This window comes from Sinocyclocheilus rhinocerous, unplaced genomic scaffold (assembly GCF_001515625.1).
Source record: "Sinocyclocheilus rhinocerous isolate Xijiao unplaced genomic scaffold, SAMN03320098_v1.1 scaffold407, whole genome shotgun sequence".
In the NCBI taxonomy this organism is placed as follows: Eukaryota; Metazoa; Chordata; class Actinopteri; order Cypriniformes; family Cyprinidae; genus Sinocyclocheilus; species Sinocyclocheilus rhinocerous.
The window spans coordinates 909,719-925,101 of NW_015633444.1; positions in this window are offsets into that span (position 1 = coordinate 909,719).

Here is a 15,383-nt window from a genome sequence, read left to right on the forward strand (position 1 = left end):
TGACTCATGAAGATCTGTTGTGACTTGACTAGACTCATGAATATCAGCTGTGACTTGACTAGACTCATGATAATAAACTGTGACTTGATGGGACTCAGAAAGAGCAGTTGTGATTTGACTTAACTCATGAAGATCCACTGTGACTTGACCTTTGAAGACCGGCCGTGACTTGACTTGACTCATGACGATCAACTGTGACTTGACTTGACTCATGACGATCAACTATGACTTGAGGAAAGGGTGACCTCTGATGGCTAGCAGACGGAAGTTCATGGACCGGATACGTAACACATAGACCATGACTTAAGCCGACTACAAAATTACACTGGTATTCAGGGAAAGGCATTAAAGTGGTTTAGATCGTACTTAGCAGAACATTACCATTTTGTCTAATTAAATGGTGAAAAAGTTAACATCAGGAAATGATGGGGTGCCGCAAGGATCCGTGTTAGGCCCTCTGTTATTTTCAATATACATGCTGCCACTTGGCAACATTATTAGAAAACATAGAATTAGTTTCCACTGCTATGCTGATGATACTCGGTTATATATTTCATCAAGACCAGATGAAATTTCTAAACTATCCAAGTTGACGAAATGTGTTAAAGATATAAAACATTGGATGACCAGTAATTTTCTCCTATTAAATTCAGACAAGACTGAGGTATTACTTATTGGACCAAAAACCTGCACACAGAATCTCTTAGAATACAATTTGCAACTAGAAGTACTGTTATGTCATCATCTGCAGTTAAAAACCTGGGTGATATATTAGACAGCAACTTGTCTTTCGAAAATCATATTTCATATGTTACAAAAACAGCCTTCTTCCACCTCAGAAACATTGCTAAGCTACGGAACATGTTATCTGTTTCTGACGCAGAAAAGCTAGTTCATGCATTCATGATGTCTCGACTGGATTACTGTAATGCACTGCTAGCTGGTTGTCCTGCATCTTCAATAAACAAGCTACAGTTAGTCCAAAATGCAGCTGCTAGAGTTCTTACCAGGTCAAAAAAATATGATCATATTACCCCAATTTTACAGTCTCTGCACTGGGTACCTCTTAAGTTCCGTATCAGTTACAAAATATTATTACTTGCCTATAAGGCCCTTAATGGGTTAGCTCCTGCGTACCTAACTAAATGGTTTAGCTCCTGTATATTTAACTGATCTTCGTACGCCCTATAATCCATCACGCTCTTTAAGGTCACAAAACTCTGGACTTTTAGTAGTACCTAGGATATCTAAGTCCACTAAAGGAAGGAGATAATTTTCCCATCTAGCTCCCCTGCGAGGACCCCTGATGACGCCAACTTGAATCGACATGCACAGCTGCCAAATTTTCTCTATATTGTAATCATTATGATCACACTTGTAATAATCGCTTTAATGAGCTTCTGCCTGAAATTAATTTAATGTTAGCTAACCGTATGATTCTATTACCTTGAACTGTTCATTTGTGAAATGTACATTACTTGGACACATTCACTCCTGATAACAGATCACTCTAAATTGTAATGTAGACACATCACATGCATTTTCTGTAAAGCTGCGTTGAACAATGTGTATTGTGAAAAGCGCTATACAAATAAATTTGAATTGAATTGAATCTAGACAGCATAACAATGTGCCTTGAGAAAACACTGGTTGCTTTTATTGTTTCTTTCTAAATGTCCAAAGTACAATGTATTAATAATAGTGCTGTCAAATCGATTAATCACGATTAATCGCATCCAAAATAAAAGCTTGTGTTTACATAATATATGTGTGTGCTGTGTATATACATACATGTATATATTTAAGAAATATATGTAATATATATTTATATTAAATCATATATAACTGCAAAAAGAGAGTGAGATTGATTAAGAGGAAAGCATCTTAAAGGGATGGTTCACCCAAAAATGAAAATTCTGCCATCAGTTATTCACCCTCATGTTGTTCCAAAATGGTAGCCATTGACTTTTTTGTATTTTTTATTTGTTTTCCATACTATGGAAGTCAATGGCTACTGTCAATTGTTTGGTTACCAATATTCTTCAAAATATCTTCTTTTGTGCTCAACAAAAGTAAGAAACTTGGAACAACTTGAGGGTGTGTAATGATGACAGGATTTTCATTTTGGGGTGAACTATCCATTTAAGGCTTATGTTGAGTTAGATCCCCCTTCATCAGGATGTATAAAAGTCTGCAGAGAATGTCCTACTGCCCTTTTATATTCCAACTAAACAAAACACAGATATTTATAACTGTCTATTCTTACTATCAAAACAAGTCGTGAGGAAAGATGAGAAAAGAAAGAAGCTGGAAAGAACCCACCTATACTTTAAACAGGTCATTTCTGAGACTTAGCAATGTGGGAAGATGTGAATTAATTTTCATAATGTAAGCGATATCTTGCGCCCTCGTGTGGCTGTGAGGGAAAAAAAACAACCACTTCCCAGCAGCCATTTCAGATGAATGAAACAATCGTCTAATGGCCAGAAAAAAGAGAAAAGTTTTATTGAATGAATGATGATCACATACTTCTGAAGACTGTTGGAAACATTACATTTGAGCTATATGGTGAAACCCAAATGAGTCTAGTTGTGAAGTTGTCAAAGGGTAATATCTCACTAACTATAAGGTTTTAAGAAAAACGTTCAGTTACATAATTCAAACACCCGAATATAAAATTATGATTTTTATGAGACTATAAAGCATTCTGACAAGAATAAACTTTTAGCCACTCTTAAAATGTATGTCACTGCATTTGGTAAATGATCAAGCCAAGTAGCTTCTGCGATCAAACGATGATAGAGGTTCTCTTGGAACTAACTCCACTCCTCTAAACCAATCTTACAATTACTTTTAACCAACTAGTGAACGTGTAAAGTCAAGATCACACATGTATCCTAGAGCAGGGGTGGCCAACGGAGGCCCTGAAGAGCCACAGTCCTGCAAAGTTTTACTCCAACCCTAATCAAACACACCTGATCAAGCTAATCAAGGTCTAAGGGTGACTAGAAAGCTACAGGCAGGTGAGTTTTTATCAAGGTTGGAGCAAAACTCCGTAGGACTGTGGCTCTCCAGGACCGACGTTTGCCACTGCTGCTATAGAGTGTCTACAGTTATGCATCCCATTTGAATCGGTATTGTGACCAAATATTTTGGGGGCCACTGCACAAATGAAACATACATTAACAGAGTGAATAACCAGCACTCTCTTCCACCCTCAATACCACGACTGAGGTGAGACCCTTGAGCAAGGCTCCAAACTCCCAACTGCTCCCTGGGTGCCGCAGCAATACTGCTCCGGGTGTGTGTTCACTATACTGTGTGTATGCACGCACTCGAATGAGTTAAATATTGAGCACAAATTCTGAGTATGGGACACCATACTTGGCCACACTTCACTTCATGTACAATACTAATTATAGGCTACATTTTGAACCACACAAAAATGAACTAATAATACAGGTGAAAAATATGTTGTAAAATATACTAACATTTATTTTGAATACACATGGGTATATGAATGTTTGGATAAATTTTTAATACCTAAATATTTCACACACACACACACACACACACACATTATTAAGTCATCATTAGACATATTATTTTAATGTTGAATCTTGTGCTCTCAGCTGTTTGAGCCCTTTTGACATCATAAAGGAATAGCTTGTTTGCAATCACGTGATTCTGATGACGCGCGGAATTCAGATGGAGGGCAGGAAGTGAAAAGCAGAATGGATGAGATCGAGGAAAGTCCATACTGGTTTACACACTATTACAAGAGAAAGGTATAAACAGAAAATCACAACATATGTTGGACGTGATCCTTATGTTATGAAGAGGAGCGATTTTTCAACTAAATTTAAATACTTGCCTGCCTTTGAGGCGGTGAATATAAGCTAAGCAATTGCTTACCTGAACTAACCCTGATTGCAAACAAGCTATTTCGAAAGTGAATCCCGCATTTATATGAGGGATGCGGGATATATGTCACTCCTGAAACTTGTACAGGGTATGTGGCCGCTGGTCCTGTTAAGCCAAGTTCACACTACACGACTTTAAACATCGGCAGATCGCTGTGCTGTTCAGACTACATGACTTGATTGTCTGTCTTTAAGTCGTTGTGGTGTTCACACTACGTGGCACTACGTAAATGATCCGCAACCGGGGGTTACACACTACACAAGCTGACAACAACTCTGTCACCCAACGACTCTACAAACCACGTTTTGTCACGAAAACACACGCGAGAATTGGAATGGGAATGACGCGAAACAACACGTGAAACAGGAGTTGTTTATTTTAAAATGGATGTCGGGAAGAAATTAGCTCTGCAAGCTGTTTGCTCGATGAAAAAATTTGCTCCATTTATTGTCCAAACTTTTCTTTAAGCCATGTTGCTGCTGTTGTTTTTCTTCCCCGGTGACCTGAACCCATGCCTTGCTCTCTCATTGGTTGTAGCTTGTCACAACTCTGTCACCACGTGATGTTTAGTCGGCCGACTGGTCCAGATATTTGGCATGCTAGATATTTGTTTGCCATCGGCGACGCGTCAGTGCGCCTCTTTGATGCATCGTTGTATAGTTCACACATAAAGATTGCCGAACGCCGATCACCCGCTGATTTTCCCCCGATCACAGCCTGACCTGTCGGCGAGCTCGTTAACTTGCAAATCGGGCTTAAATCTGGTTTAAAATCCTGTAGTGTGAATTTAACATTAGCAGCACATAAAACAAAATGTCGTGGCCTAATGGTTAGAGAATTGGACTCGTAACCCAAAGGTTGTGAGGAGGAAGACCACAACTCCCATGATTCCACACTCAGTCACACCGTCATCAAACTACGCCTTTGCCTCTTTGTTTATTTTGAATACACGCCCTCTAGCGGCGAAAATTACATATTGTGCCTTTAAGCTAACTGAGACTTGTTATAACACTTGCATATTATTGCTCTCTTGTTGATTTTGATTGCCACGATTGTCCTCATTTGTAAGTCGCTTTGGATAAAAGCATCTGCTAAATTACTAAATGTAAATGTAAATGTCTACATGTGGTGTTTGGCATTGAGTGAATTCTGACTGTCTCATGCTGAATGCGTGAGAGTTGTCAGCCCTGTATCTATTTATATATATCTTAATATATTATTATATCTTATATTAACCATTTGCAAACATTATTATCTGACTCGGCTCCTCCCGACCGCAGACGCAGGTTTACAAGCCACTTTTTCCTGCGTTTTTCAGTCAATTTCTTGCCTTTTCCCCCGTTATGACTAACACATTCTCGTACACGATAAAGGTTCCTAGTGGTTTCACGGTTTGACGGATTTGAGCATCCATAAACAACGCAGAACATAGGCATTTTGAGTTTCTGCTAGTGATTCCTATATAGAAAAATCACTTCCTGCCCTTCAGGTGCATTTCGTGCCACAGCAATGACGTCATGTGCAAACAACCTATTCCAAGAGTTTTAGAACCTTGACGCGGGACACATAAAGCGCGAAACTCCCCTGCGCACTCTGTGGCGAGTAAGGAGTAAAGTGTTACCAGCAGTGTTTATCGTGTGTTTACAGTTGTCGATGGCGTTTTTTCATGTATTGATTATGGGACTGTGAGTATCGCGAGCGTGTGGCGGCGCTGACCCAGATCCGGCGTAATGACGTCAACATGCTCGCGTCATGATACTGTCGTGAACGTGCATCCAAAGTGACGCAGTAGAGACGAAAATGTGGAATAAAGTCGTTATTTTTGTTTTCTTTGTTTATTCTCGTAGCTTCGTAACTTTACAGTTGAACCACTGATGTCACACGGACTACTTTGTCGATCATCTTGGTACTTTTCTGGACCTTGAACGTGGTAGTTACCTTGCTGTCTATGGGAGGGTCAGAGAGCCCTCAGATTTCATCAAAAATATCTTAAATTGTGTTCCGAAGATGAACGAAGGTCTTATGGGTTTGGAACAACACGAGGGTGAGTAATTAATGACAGAATTTTCATTTTTGGGTGAACTAACCCTTTAATATGATTGTGCAATATTTAATTTATATTATTTGATTAAAACAAGCTTTTGGTTGATATTCCTCTCTTTAGATCAGACTTCTCTATTATAGGACATCATCTGTACTGTAGAGGACAGTGATCATCAGGAGCCTCCATCCAGTGTTCCTGATGTCCCGCCCACTGCCGAGGACCAGCAAATGGAGGACGACCAGCCTAAGGATCAGGATGGTCCTGTCAGTCCGCCAGCAGGTGCTAGTACATGCTAAGACAGCTGGACTGTGATCAGATCACGAGGATTGAGGGGGAGTTTACTGTCATAACCCAAAATATAACACATACACTCTTCTTACATTTTTTTTTAGCTGTATGTGTATAAAAGAAAGTGTATGTTTTAACATTTCTTTTAGTTTTTCATCATTTTAAACCACCATTTGGCTTTTCTTTGCTGTTCACTTAAATAGCCCCGTAGTGCAACAAATTAATTTTTAAAAGACAAATATTCCATATATTTCTCAATGAATATAAATAATTTAGAAGTACAATTATGATAATTATATGAGAATTAGGAACAATGTTAAAAAAGTTTTAGAATAAATATGGTAAGCCACACCGCAGGATGTTAGAAAAGAAATGCGTAGAGACGTTATTGCTTGATGACGTCAGGAACCGATGAATCGGCTTTTTTAACCGGTTCAATGAGCCGATCTGTCCGAAAAGAACCGGTTCGCGGAAATGAATCGGACTTTGCATCACTAGAACTTTGGATCATTCTCAAATCATGCTGGAGAACATGATCATCACATCACAATTTTTACATGAAACCTCCACTGGATGGAGACAGAGTCCAATGCGATCTTCCAAACCTCCGGCACACATGGCTAACACCAACAGACTGTCTGTTTTAGTTAACGTGATAGGTGGAGCAAAACCACTTTCCCTCCCACATCATGAACTTCTCCACCCGTAACCTCCATTTACATTGAGAGTCACAGAATTACAGAATAAATCTGCTCCACACAGACAGAGGTAGAATCACCTGACTTTGTATTTAAAGGGCACACTTGCATGTAGAGATGTGGGAGGATGCAGTTGTTTCTTTTCATGCTAGCTGCCACAGATGAGTCTCACCCAGAGTTCAGTAATGTGTTGCGTCCTCCACAGTGATAGCTGATAGTAGAAGAGCCCGAACACTCTCATGAGCTCAGAGCATATCATTACCATGCACTAGAGATGTAAGATTGATTTATGTGGAAACGGCACTTTATAGCGCTGAAAGCCTCTCACAGTGTTTGAATTTTTGAGATTGATGAGGGGACAATAACAGCAGCTAGCAGAGAATCCTGTAGAGAGTCATGTCATGGCTGTGCAGGAATGGCTCAGGCTCGTTTGGAATGGAAACTCCTGAAATGTTTAGAAAACTGGAGGTGAAAAAAAAAAATGATATCAGTATCAGAATGTGTAACTATGCTATAGGTGTATCAAAGAGCTAGCGTTTAATATTATAGTTTCATATTAATTATTATTATTATTATTGTTTATTTATAAAGCACATTTAAAACAACCCAAAGGTTGACCAAAGTGCTGTACAGAACATTAGAAACAATACATAAAATAGAAATTACAATCAGCAAAGTAAAATACACATGGTAAAATTCATTCGTTCTTAAACGCCATAGATAATAAATAAGATTTAAGCTTAGATTTACAAATAGAGAGAGATGATACCATTTGAATTGACACCGGTAAGCTGTTCCATAGTTTAGGGCCTACTATCGCAAAAGCTCGGTCCCCTCTATGTTTTAGCTTAGACCTGCAAACAGAGAGTAATCCAAGATCCCCAGACCTAAGTGACCTAGTTGGGTTATGAGGGAGTACCATGACAGAAAGGTAATTTGGTGCTAAGCCATGTCAAGATTTATAAACAAAGACTACAATTTTAAACTCTATTCTAAATGTAACCGGTAGCCAGCGCAGAGACATTAAAATAGGAGTAATGCGATCAAATCTATCTAATCTATCGGTCAACAGCCAAGCTGCAGCGTTCTGAACAAATTGTAGACGCCCAATAGATGAACTATTAACTCCAACTATTAACTAATAAGGTGAATTGCAGTAGTCAAGATGTGTGGTGATGAACGCATGAATAATTGTGTCAAAGTTCTTCAAGGAGAGACAAGTTTTAACTTTTGCAAGGCAGCGTAAATGGAAAAAGCATGATTTGACTACAGAATTAATCTGTTTATCGAATCAAAGTCCTGCGTCAAAGCACCAAGGTTTTTCACACATGGAGTAGCATGAGAACTTAAAAGGCCTAGATCCAGATCACCACATAACAATCACTTGGTCCAAACAATACAACTTCAGTTTTTTTCTCATTTAAGGACAATTTTTTTTTGTGAAAGCCATGATTTCAGATCCCGTAAGCATGCTAGCAGAACCTCAACAGAACACGAATCTTTACGTTTAAGTGGGAGGTACAACTGGATGTCATCAGCATATAAATGAAACGATACTGCATGTTTGGAAAACATGGATCCCAATGGCAGCATGTATAAAGAGAAAAGTGTTGGAGCAAGGTTTGATCCCTGTGGAACACCACAGGAAGGATGTGCTGCTGAAGAAGTATGTTTTCCAATACATACAGAGAACTTCCTGTTGGTTAAATATGACAGAAACCATTTTAAAATGGTACCCTGAATGCCTACATAATTTTCCAATCGAGAAATAAAAATTTTGTGATCGACCATATCAAATGCAGAACTAAGATCTAAAAGGACCAAGGCAACAGCATTCCCATTATCGGTAGCCAACATAATATCATTTGTAACTTTCAATAAAGCAGATTCAGTACTATGTAAGTTTCTATAACCTGACTGAAAAGTTTCGTATAATGAATTTGAACTCAGAAAAGACTGTCGTTGAGTGAGTACGACCTATTCTAAAATGTATTTAAATAAACAGCAGATTAGAAATCGGTCTACAATTACTTAGCACAGAAACATCAAGATCGGGTTTCTTCAGAAAGGGAGTGACGGAAACATGTTTTAGGCAGTCAGGGATCATAGCGGTACTCAGACAGATATGATATGATATGATACCCTATGGGTATCTACAATTTGCGTGATGGAATAAAGTCATAATGACAAGAGGTGGGTTTTAATGTTTAAAGGATTATTCATACATTGCAGGTTATATTACATTTTTATATCTACATTTTTTAAAACTGGTTTTGCTTTTCAATGAAAAATGACAGTTGTATTGATTTCTTTGCATTCTATACTTTCTTTCTTTAAATTCTGAAATGCTGCCTTAATTCAAAATGAACAGAATTGGAATTAAAAAGGCATTCTGTTCAGTTTAATTCTGAATGCCGCACAACCCTGATATATCAAAAGTTTGGACACAGTGAACTGAATTTATGTGATCTTAAAAATGTTTTTCTCTGAAGACCTATGCTTAATAAAAAATGGAACTGGATGAGTTTGACTGGATAGGAAAAGCATGTAGCGAACAAATGTCCAGGATAAATGTTAACTCTGTGAACACTGTGAAAGCATCCCATGATGCACCTCTTCAGAAAAGCCTTAAATGTGCAGAGTTTTAATCTACATAACATATTTATTAACCTACCTCAAGTCATTTTTTACTTTTTCATGCCAGCAAATATAGAAGTGCTTGAAAGTGCTGTCCACCATTAACATTGCAGCAGTCCATACCCATATTCAAGGTTACGATCATCAATTATTTTAATTAAGAACCATTAGTACTATTACTTATTGCTTCAGTCTCCACCTCATAAAAATACACATTTTAACTCTATGTCAAAGCAGGTTATTCTGGATGATAGGATTACACTTATGTCCTTGAAGTTGGATGATTATTCCTTTTTCTGCTGGAATCGATTCAGTCTGTGTAGAATGAATGTACTTGATGTACAGATGGTTTTATTCTGTGATGTCTGTCCCATATAAGACTGATGGCAAAATGACGAAGAGGCCTTCAGGACACCAAAACGACAATCACAACTAGATTTTAATACTTTCTGAGGAAAATGTGAGTGGTGGATTTAGTGAGCGATTTAGTATTTTTACTGTATTAAAGTAAGCAATTACTGTAAGTTCTTTATTTAAATAAAGCAAAAAAAAACAAACAAATATTGGTCTTTTCTCATGCATTGTGTTGGTGGTTGTCCTGGTGTAGCTATGCACTTGTTCAGGTCAAGTTTGGTTTTAGGACTTTTAATATGTTATATTTTCATATAGTGTTATAAAATCTTTCAAAAATTAAGGGGTTTGTCAACCGTGCCCACCCCAAAATCTCCACAATATTCTGGTTTCTAGATATGACTGGGGTACCCTGTTCAATTTACAGTAAGTCTGAGATTTAAGTTTACTGTTTTATTGAACACAGAGTGAAAATTGACATGGTATTATGCTGAAATTATTAATTTGGTCACTCCAACGATTATCAGAGGAACTGGATTCTGAAAGATTAATTGACAGAGGATGCGGAGCAGGTGGCGCAATAATGGAGGTCACTTTGCACATTTATCGAGCACAGTACAAATGATGTAGTAATTAATCTCTACGGGGATTGGGCAGGTCTTTGGAATAGATTAGTGGCCAATTAAAGCGCTCTGTCTTTAGTAGTAGTATATGAGGGACGGTCGTGTATGACGGTGTGTGGATTTTATTAACAAACTTTACTTGAAGGTTAACACCTCATACTGTATCTCAGCATATGGCCAGGAATGTGAGGCTCTCGAGGGCCTACATATTTATTTCTCATTACGGAAGGTTAAACATTTTACTTGACAACTGAAAGCTGGAGAGAATTTGTACCTATAGTTGAATCTCACAAAATAAAACCATGTGCAGGTCAAGTTTGGATTTAGGATTTAAGGAATTAAGTTTGGATTTAGGAATTAAATGCTATTTACTTACTTATTTATTTTTTTAAATCTTATATTTTTGCATTGTGACATTATTTTCATGACAATTTTCATTATTATAATGCATTTGGACGTTTTATTTGCAAGCAATTTTGTCACATTTTTTATTTAATATTTCTAGTATTTCCTTATTTTCACATACAGTATTTTTACTGTATTAAAGTAAAAACATATATTGTTCTTAACATTCTTTTTTCATTGCATTAATGAATTATACAAATTGTCATGATGACTCACAATGCATAAGGGAATAAATCAATCAATCAATCAATCAATAAATAATGAATGAATCTAGCATAATAATAAAGTTTTTTAAACAAAATATATATTTTTTCTTTTGATTTTCGGGGGAATAATAAGACTTGTTATGAGATTTATTCACATAAAGAAATTCACAGTCTATACTTCATCAGGGGTCTCCAAACTCGGTCCTGGAGGGCCACTGTCCTGCAGAGTTTAGCTCCAACCCTAATTAACCTGAATCAGCTAATCAAGGTCTTACATGTGCTGCGTTCCAGTCCATTTTTTATGCCCTTCACTCGCTAACTTCCCTCCGTCTCATTTACTTGGATGTACATCATTGATTACGTTGCATGAGTACCCACTACTGGCGGAACCCTTGGAATGGGCTGATTTAGAACGCCCTAAGCCCTTGATCACTTAGAATCTGCTATGGAGGATTGTTATGTTATCCATAACGATATAATATTTTTTGCAAAAAGTGTCTTAAATAGCTGAAAATCATGATTTCTTGTTGTCCGAATTAGTCAGTGCATTTTTTCCATCATGTATCATTGTGTAATCAAAATATGTTATTGTACTTTTTGTAATATTTCATTCATTTTATTTATAAAAGCCCTAAAGAGACATTTACCTAATTCTACAACATTATTAAAAAAAACAAAAAACGTTTTTCTTATAAAAATGTGTGTCCGTAAATCTTGCATCAACTCTGTTACCATACCATACTTTGCCTTTAAATTAGTGGAATTATCTCCCACAACTATGTAAGATACAGGAAATGATGTCACTTTCCCTCACTGTTAAGATCTGAAGCACTGAAAAGTCTATGTGCTCTCTCTAAGAAACTATTTTAATCCAAACGTTGTTACACCAAGAGTTATTTTCTTTTAATCTTTTAAAGTCTTTTAATCATGATTTCATTAGTGCCATGTGCTCTTAGCATTTATGCTAGCAAGTGGAGTTTTTGGCAAAAAATAAAGAAAATTGTCAATTCTGTTACTGTCAAACTCTGTTACCAAGGTAGAGTAACAATGCTGACAATGCGGTAACAGAATTGACAGTCCATCGGACAATTGTCAATTCTGTTACTTTACAATTCTGTTACTTAAAGGGTCAACTCTGTTTATGAACTATTTTCACACAAAAAAAATTTAAATAAATTTGTAGTTTAAAATCCTATTAAACGTTATTGATTATTGATTATTGATAACTGGATATTGTATATAATACATTTTCAGATGAAAAATATTTACTCCAAGTGGACGGTTCTGTGAAGACATAGGTATTTTTTTTATTTTTTTTAAGGTATGCATAGGTGAATATTATCTCAGTTTCAAGTGATGGAATGTGAAGTGCTTAGGGAAGTTTGCCAGTGCATGTCTAAAAGTGGAGTGGAACGCAGCCTAGATATATTAGAAACTTCCAGGCAGGTGTGTTGAGGCAAGTTGGAGCTAAACTCTGCAGGACAGTGGCCCTCCAGGACCGAATTTGGTGACCCCTGCTTTACGTATTTGTAGATATGATAATAAGCAATCATTAACCTTTAAAAAGACACACTGCTGTCAATTAAATGCCTCAATATGCCAGGATATGTACAGGAATTTTGAGGTAATGTTCAGTCAGTATTTGATAATATTCAAATAGCTCAGTTATGCTGGAAATTGATTGGCTATTGCAGCTGTCAGTTATCTGATGCTAACTGATTGCACAGACACTATTGGAAGAGAACTGAACTGAATGATGACATCACTGAATCATCAATGAACTGACTTTAGCTGAAAAAAAAACGACTCTGTTATTGTCTTCTTGCATCATTGACAAACTATTTTCCTGTTTGACTCTGTAAAGCTACTTTGACACAACCAGTATTGTATAAAGCGCTATACAAATAAAGGTGACTTGACTTGACTAATTATGCAAATAACTTGGCCAATCAGAATCAAGCATTCCAGACAGCCATCAAATAATGTTAAAGGTGAATAAGTAAAATCCAACAAATTGTTGGCAAACTGCTTTTCCATACAATCCCTCCATCTGCCATTGGTAAAAAAAATAGATAGTCCGGCCCCAAGCTTATGCTATTGGCCAGGATGCTCAAATAAACAGAGCAATGTTTTGATAGCAACCACGAAGAGTCTTTACATTGTTTGTCATATTCAGAAAAAAAAATCTATAAATAAAAAAATCATCTGACCACTTCTGTTTTTTTTTTTTGTTCAGATCTAAATAAGAACAAATGTGACAGGCTATGTTTCCGGCTACATCGACATCAACAATTTAAAATTTTTACCCAGCTGATTTCTCACTGGAATGCAATAAATCTCAGTTTGAGAGCTACAGGTATAGATCATCTTCATCTTGGAGGTCATCGTGAAGGTCTCTGAAGGTTTAATGCTCTTGCTCGTATCTTGACAGGGTATCCAATTATTAATTGGACAGACCTGCACACTGTAATTTTATTTGACAGTCTTGTGCCCTTTTTCAAACCCCGTCCAAAGACCTTCTGAACAGTGTCATCTGGATAACACTCCCAGATGTTCTGACTATTCAGTGTCTTAATTGTTTTTGCTCCATATTGCAGTTTCCATTGTGACAATTACCCAACAGTCAGTCTAATCCTTTTGGAAACCAGTCAAAAATGATGCCAATGATGTCAGTTGTCATCAAACCAAGAGCCAAGAAAGATACTGAATGGCTGAATGAAAACACTCTGTCGCTGTTATGGTCTACGTTTTGAGGATAAACTTCAAAATGGGTAAACTGGCTTCCTTGCTGCTAAATTGGTATTTGAATAGATTTGGACAACACAACGCGTTGAATTGGAATTGGAAAAAATATGGACAATATGGAAAAATATTGACATCAACATTTTTAATTACACATAAAATAATGAGCTGTAAACAATTGTCACCAATCTACTAATAACAGATGTCACCCTGTATGTGGTAAGTTGCCATCAAATAGCCTATTATTCAAAAAACAGACACACAAAAGAATTTGTGAAACAGCACACATAGAAAAGTCATTGTCATAACTTGTTTTGATCAATGGTTTCATCTAAGTGCTGATAATGCAATTTAGAATTTATAGACCTATATACATTTATTTCCATATTAAATTCAAAAACTGCAACACTTTTCAGATTCGTGCACCTTATTTATTTGTGTGTGTGGCATCACTGATTATCTAATGTTGTGTGAATCATTTCACAGCATGTTTATGAGCATAAAATACTGAAAACAAATGTAGCTATCATTAAAAATTGCATTTGCAGAAGTCATTCCATTCAGTAGATTTGCATTCAAATTATAGTTCTGCATTCTGTTTGCAGTGATTGAATCGGAATGTATAAGGCATTCTCAAGTCAGTTATGAATGACGCACATGCAGCCCAGCTGGAAATGGCAGTCTAGTTCAATCACGCGCTGCTTGTGCTGTTGTGTGGTTCATCATGTGGTTATGGGCATGATGATGGCGTTCTCATTTGAGCACAAAAACGGTTGGAGGTCTGTTTAGCTAACAAAGCAGGACCGGCACTCAGGTCAAATTCGTGACAATAAACTGACACCAAGCATTCACTATTAAAAACATTCAAGACTACGCTTCGGTGGTGTTTTCAAACGTTTCAGTAAACACAAATGTTAGTAAAAGCGCGTGCAACAACCTAATAGACGCCAGCATATGTCCCATTCACCTGAGCAACCAGGGGCGGACTTACCCATTAGGCAAAGGTAGGCGACCGCCTTGGGCCCCCAAAAGCCAAGGGTCCCCAAAAGCCAAGGGCCCCCTAAAATGCTTTTCATAAAGGAGATGCGCATTAAGGGCTGACACGCGAACGGTTGCTGTTTACGGTGTTTATTACCACGACAACCGTCCGAGTTGAACGTGCTTCTTGTGTATTCTGCTTGAAGGAGATGAAAATAGCATGCATCTGAAGCTGTCATATCCAATATTGAGAAACAGTGTGTATTATATGTTTATAATTGTTTTAAATGCCGCTTACTCATTTATAAGAAGTAACCAAGTAGAGGACACATATGCAGTTACTTTTTTGGTTGATATAATCCTTAGGTGTGTAAATGTATAATTGCCTTTTCATTATTTTTTCAGTTTTATTTTAATTTGTAGTTAAAATAACTAAAAATAAATGTATTTTAAAGTTTAGAATTAGACAGCCTTTGCACACAGGCTT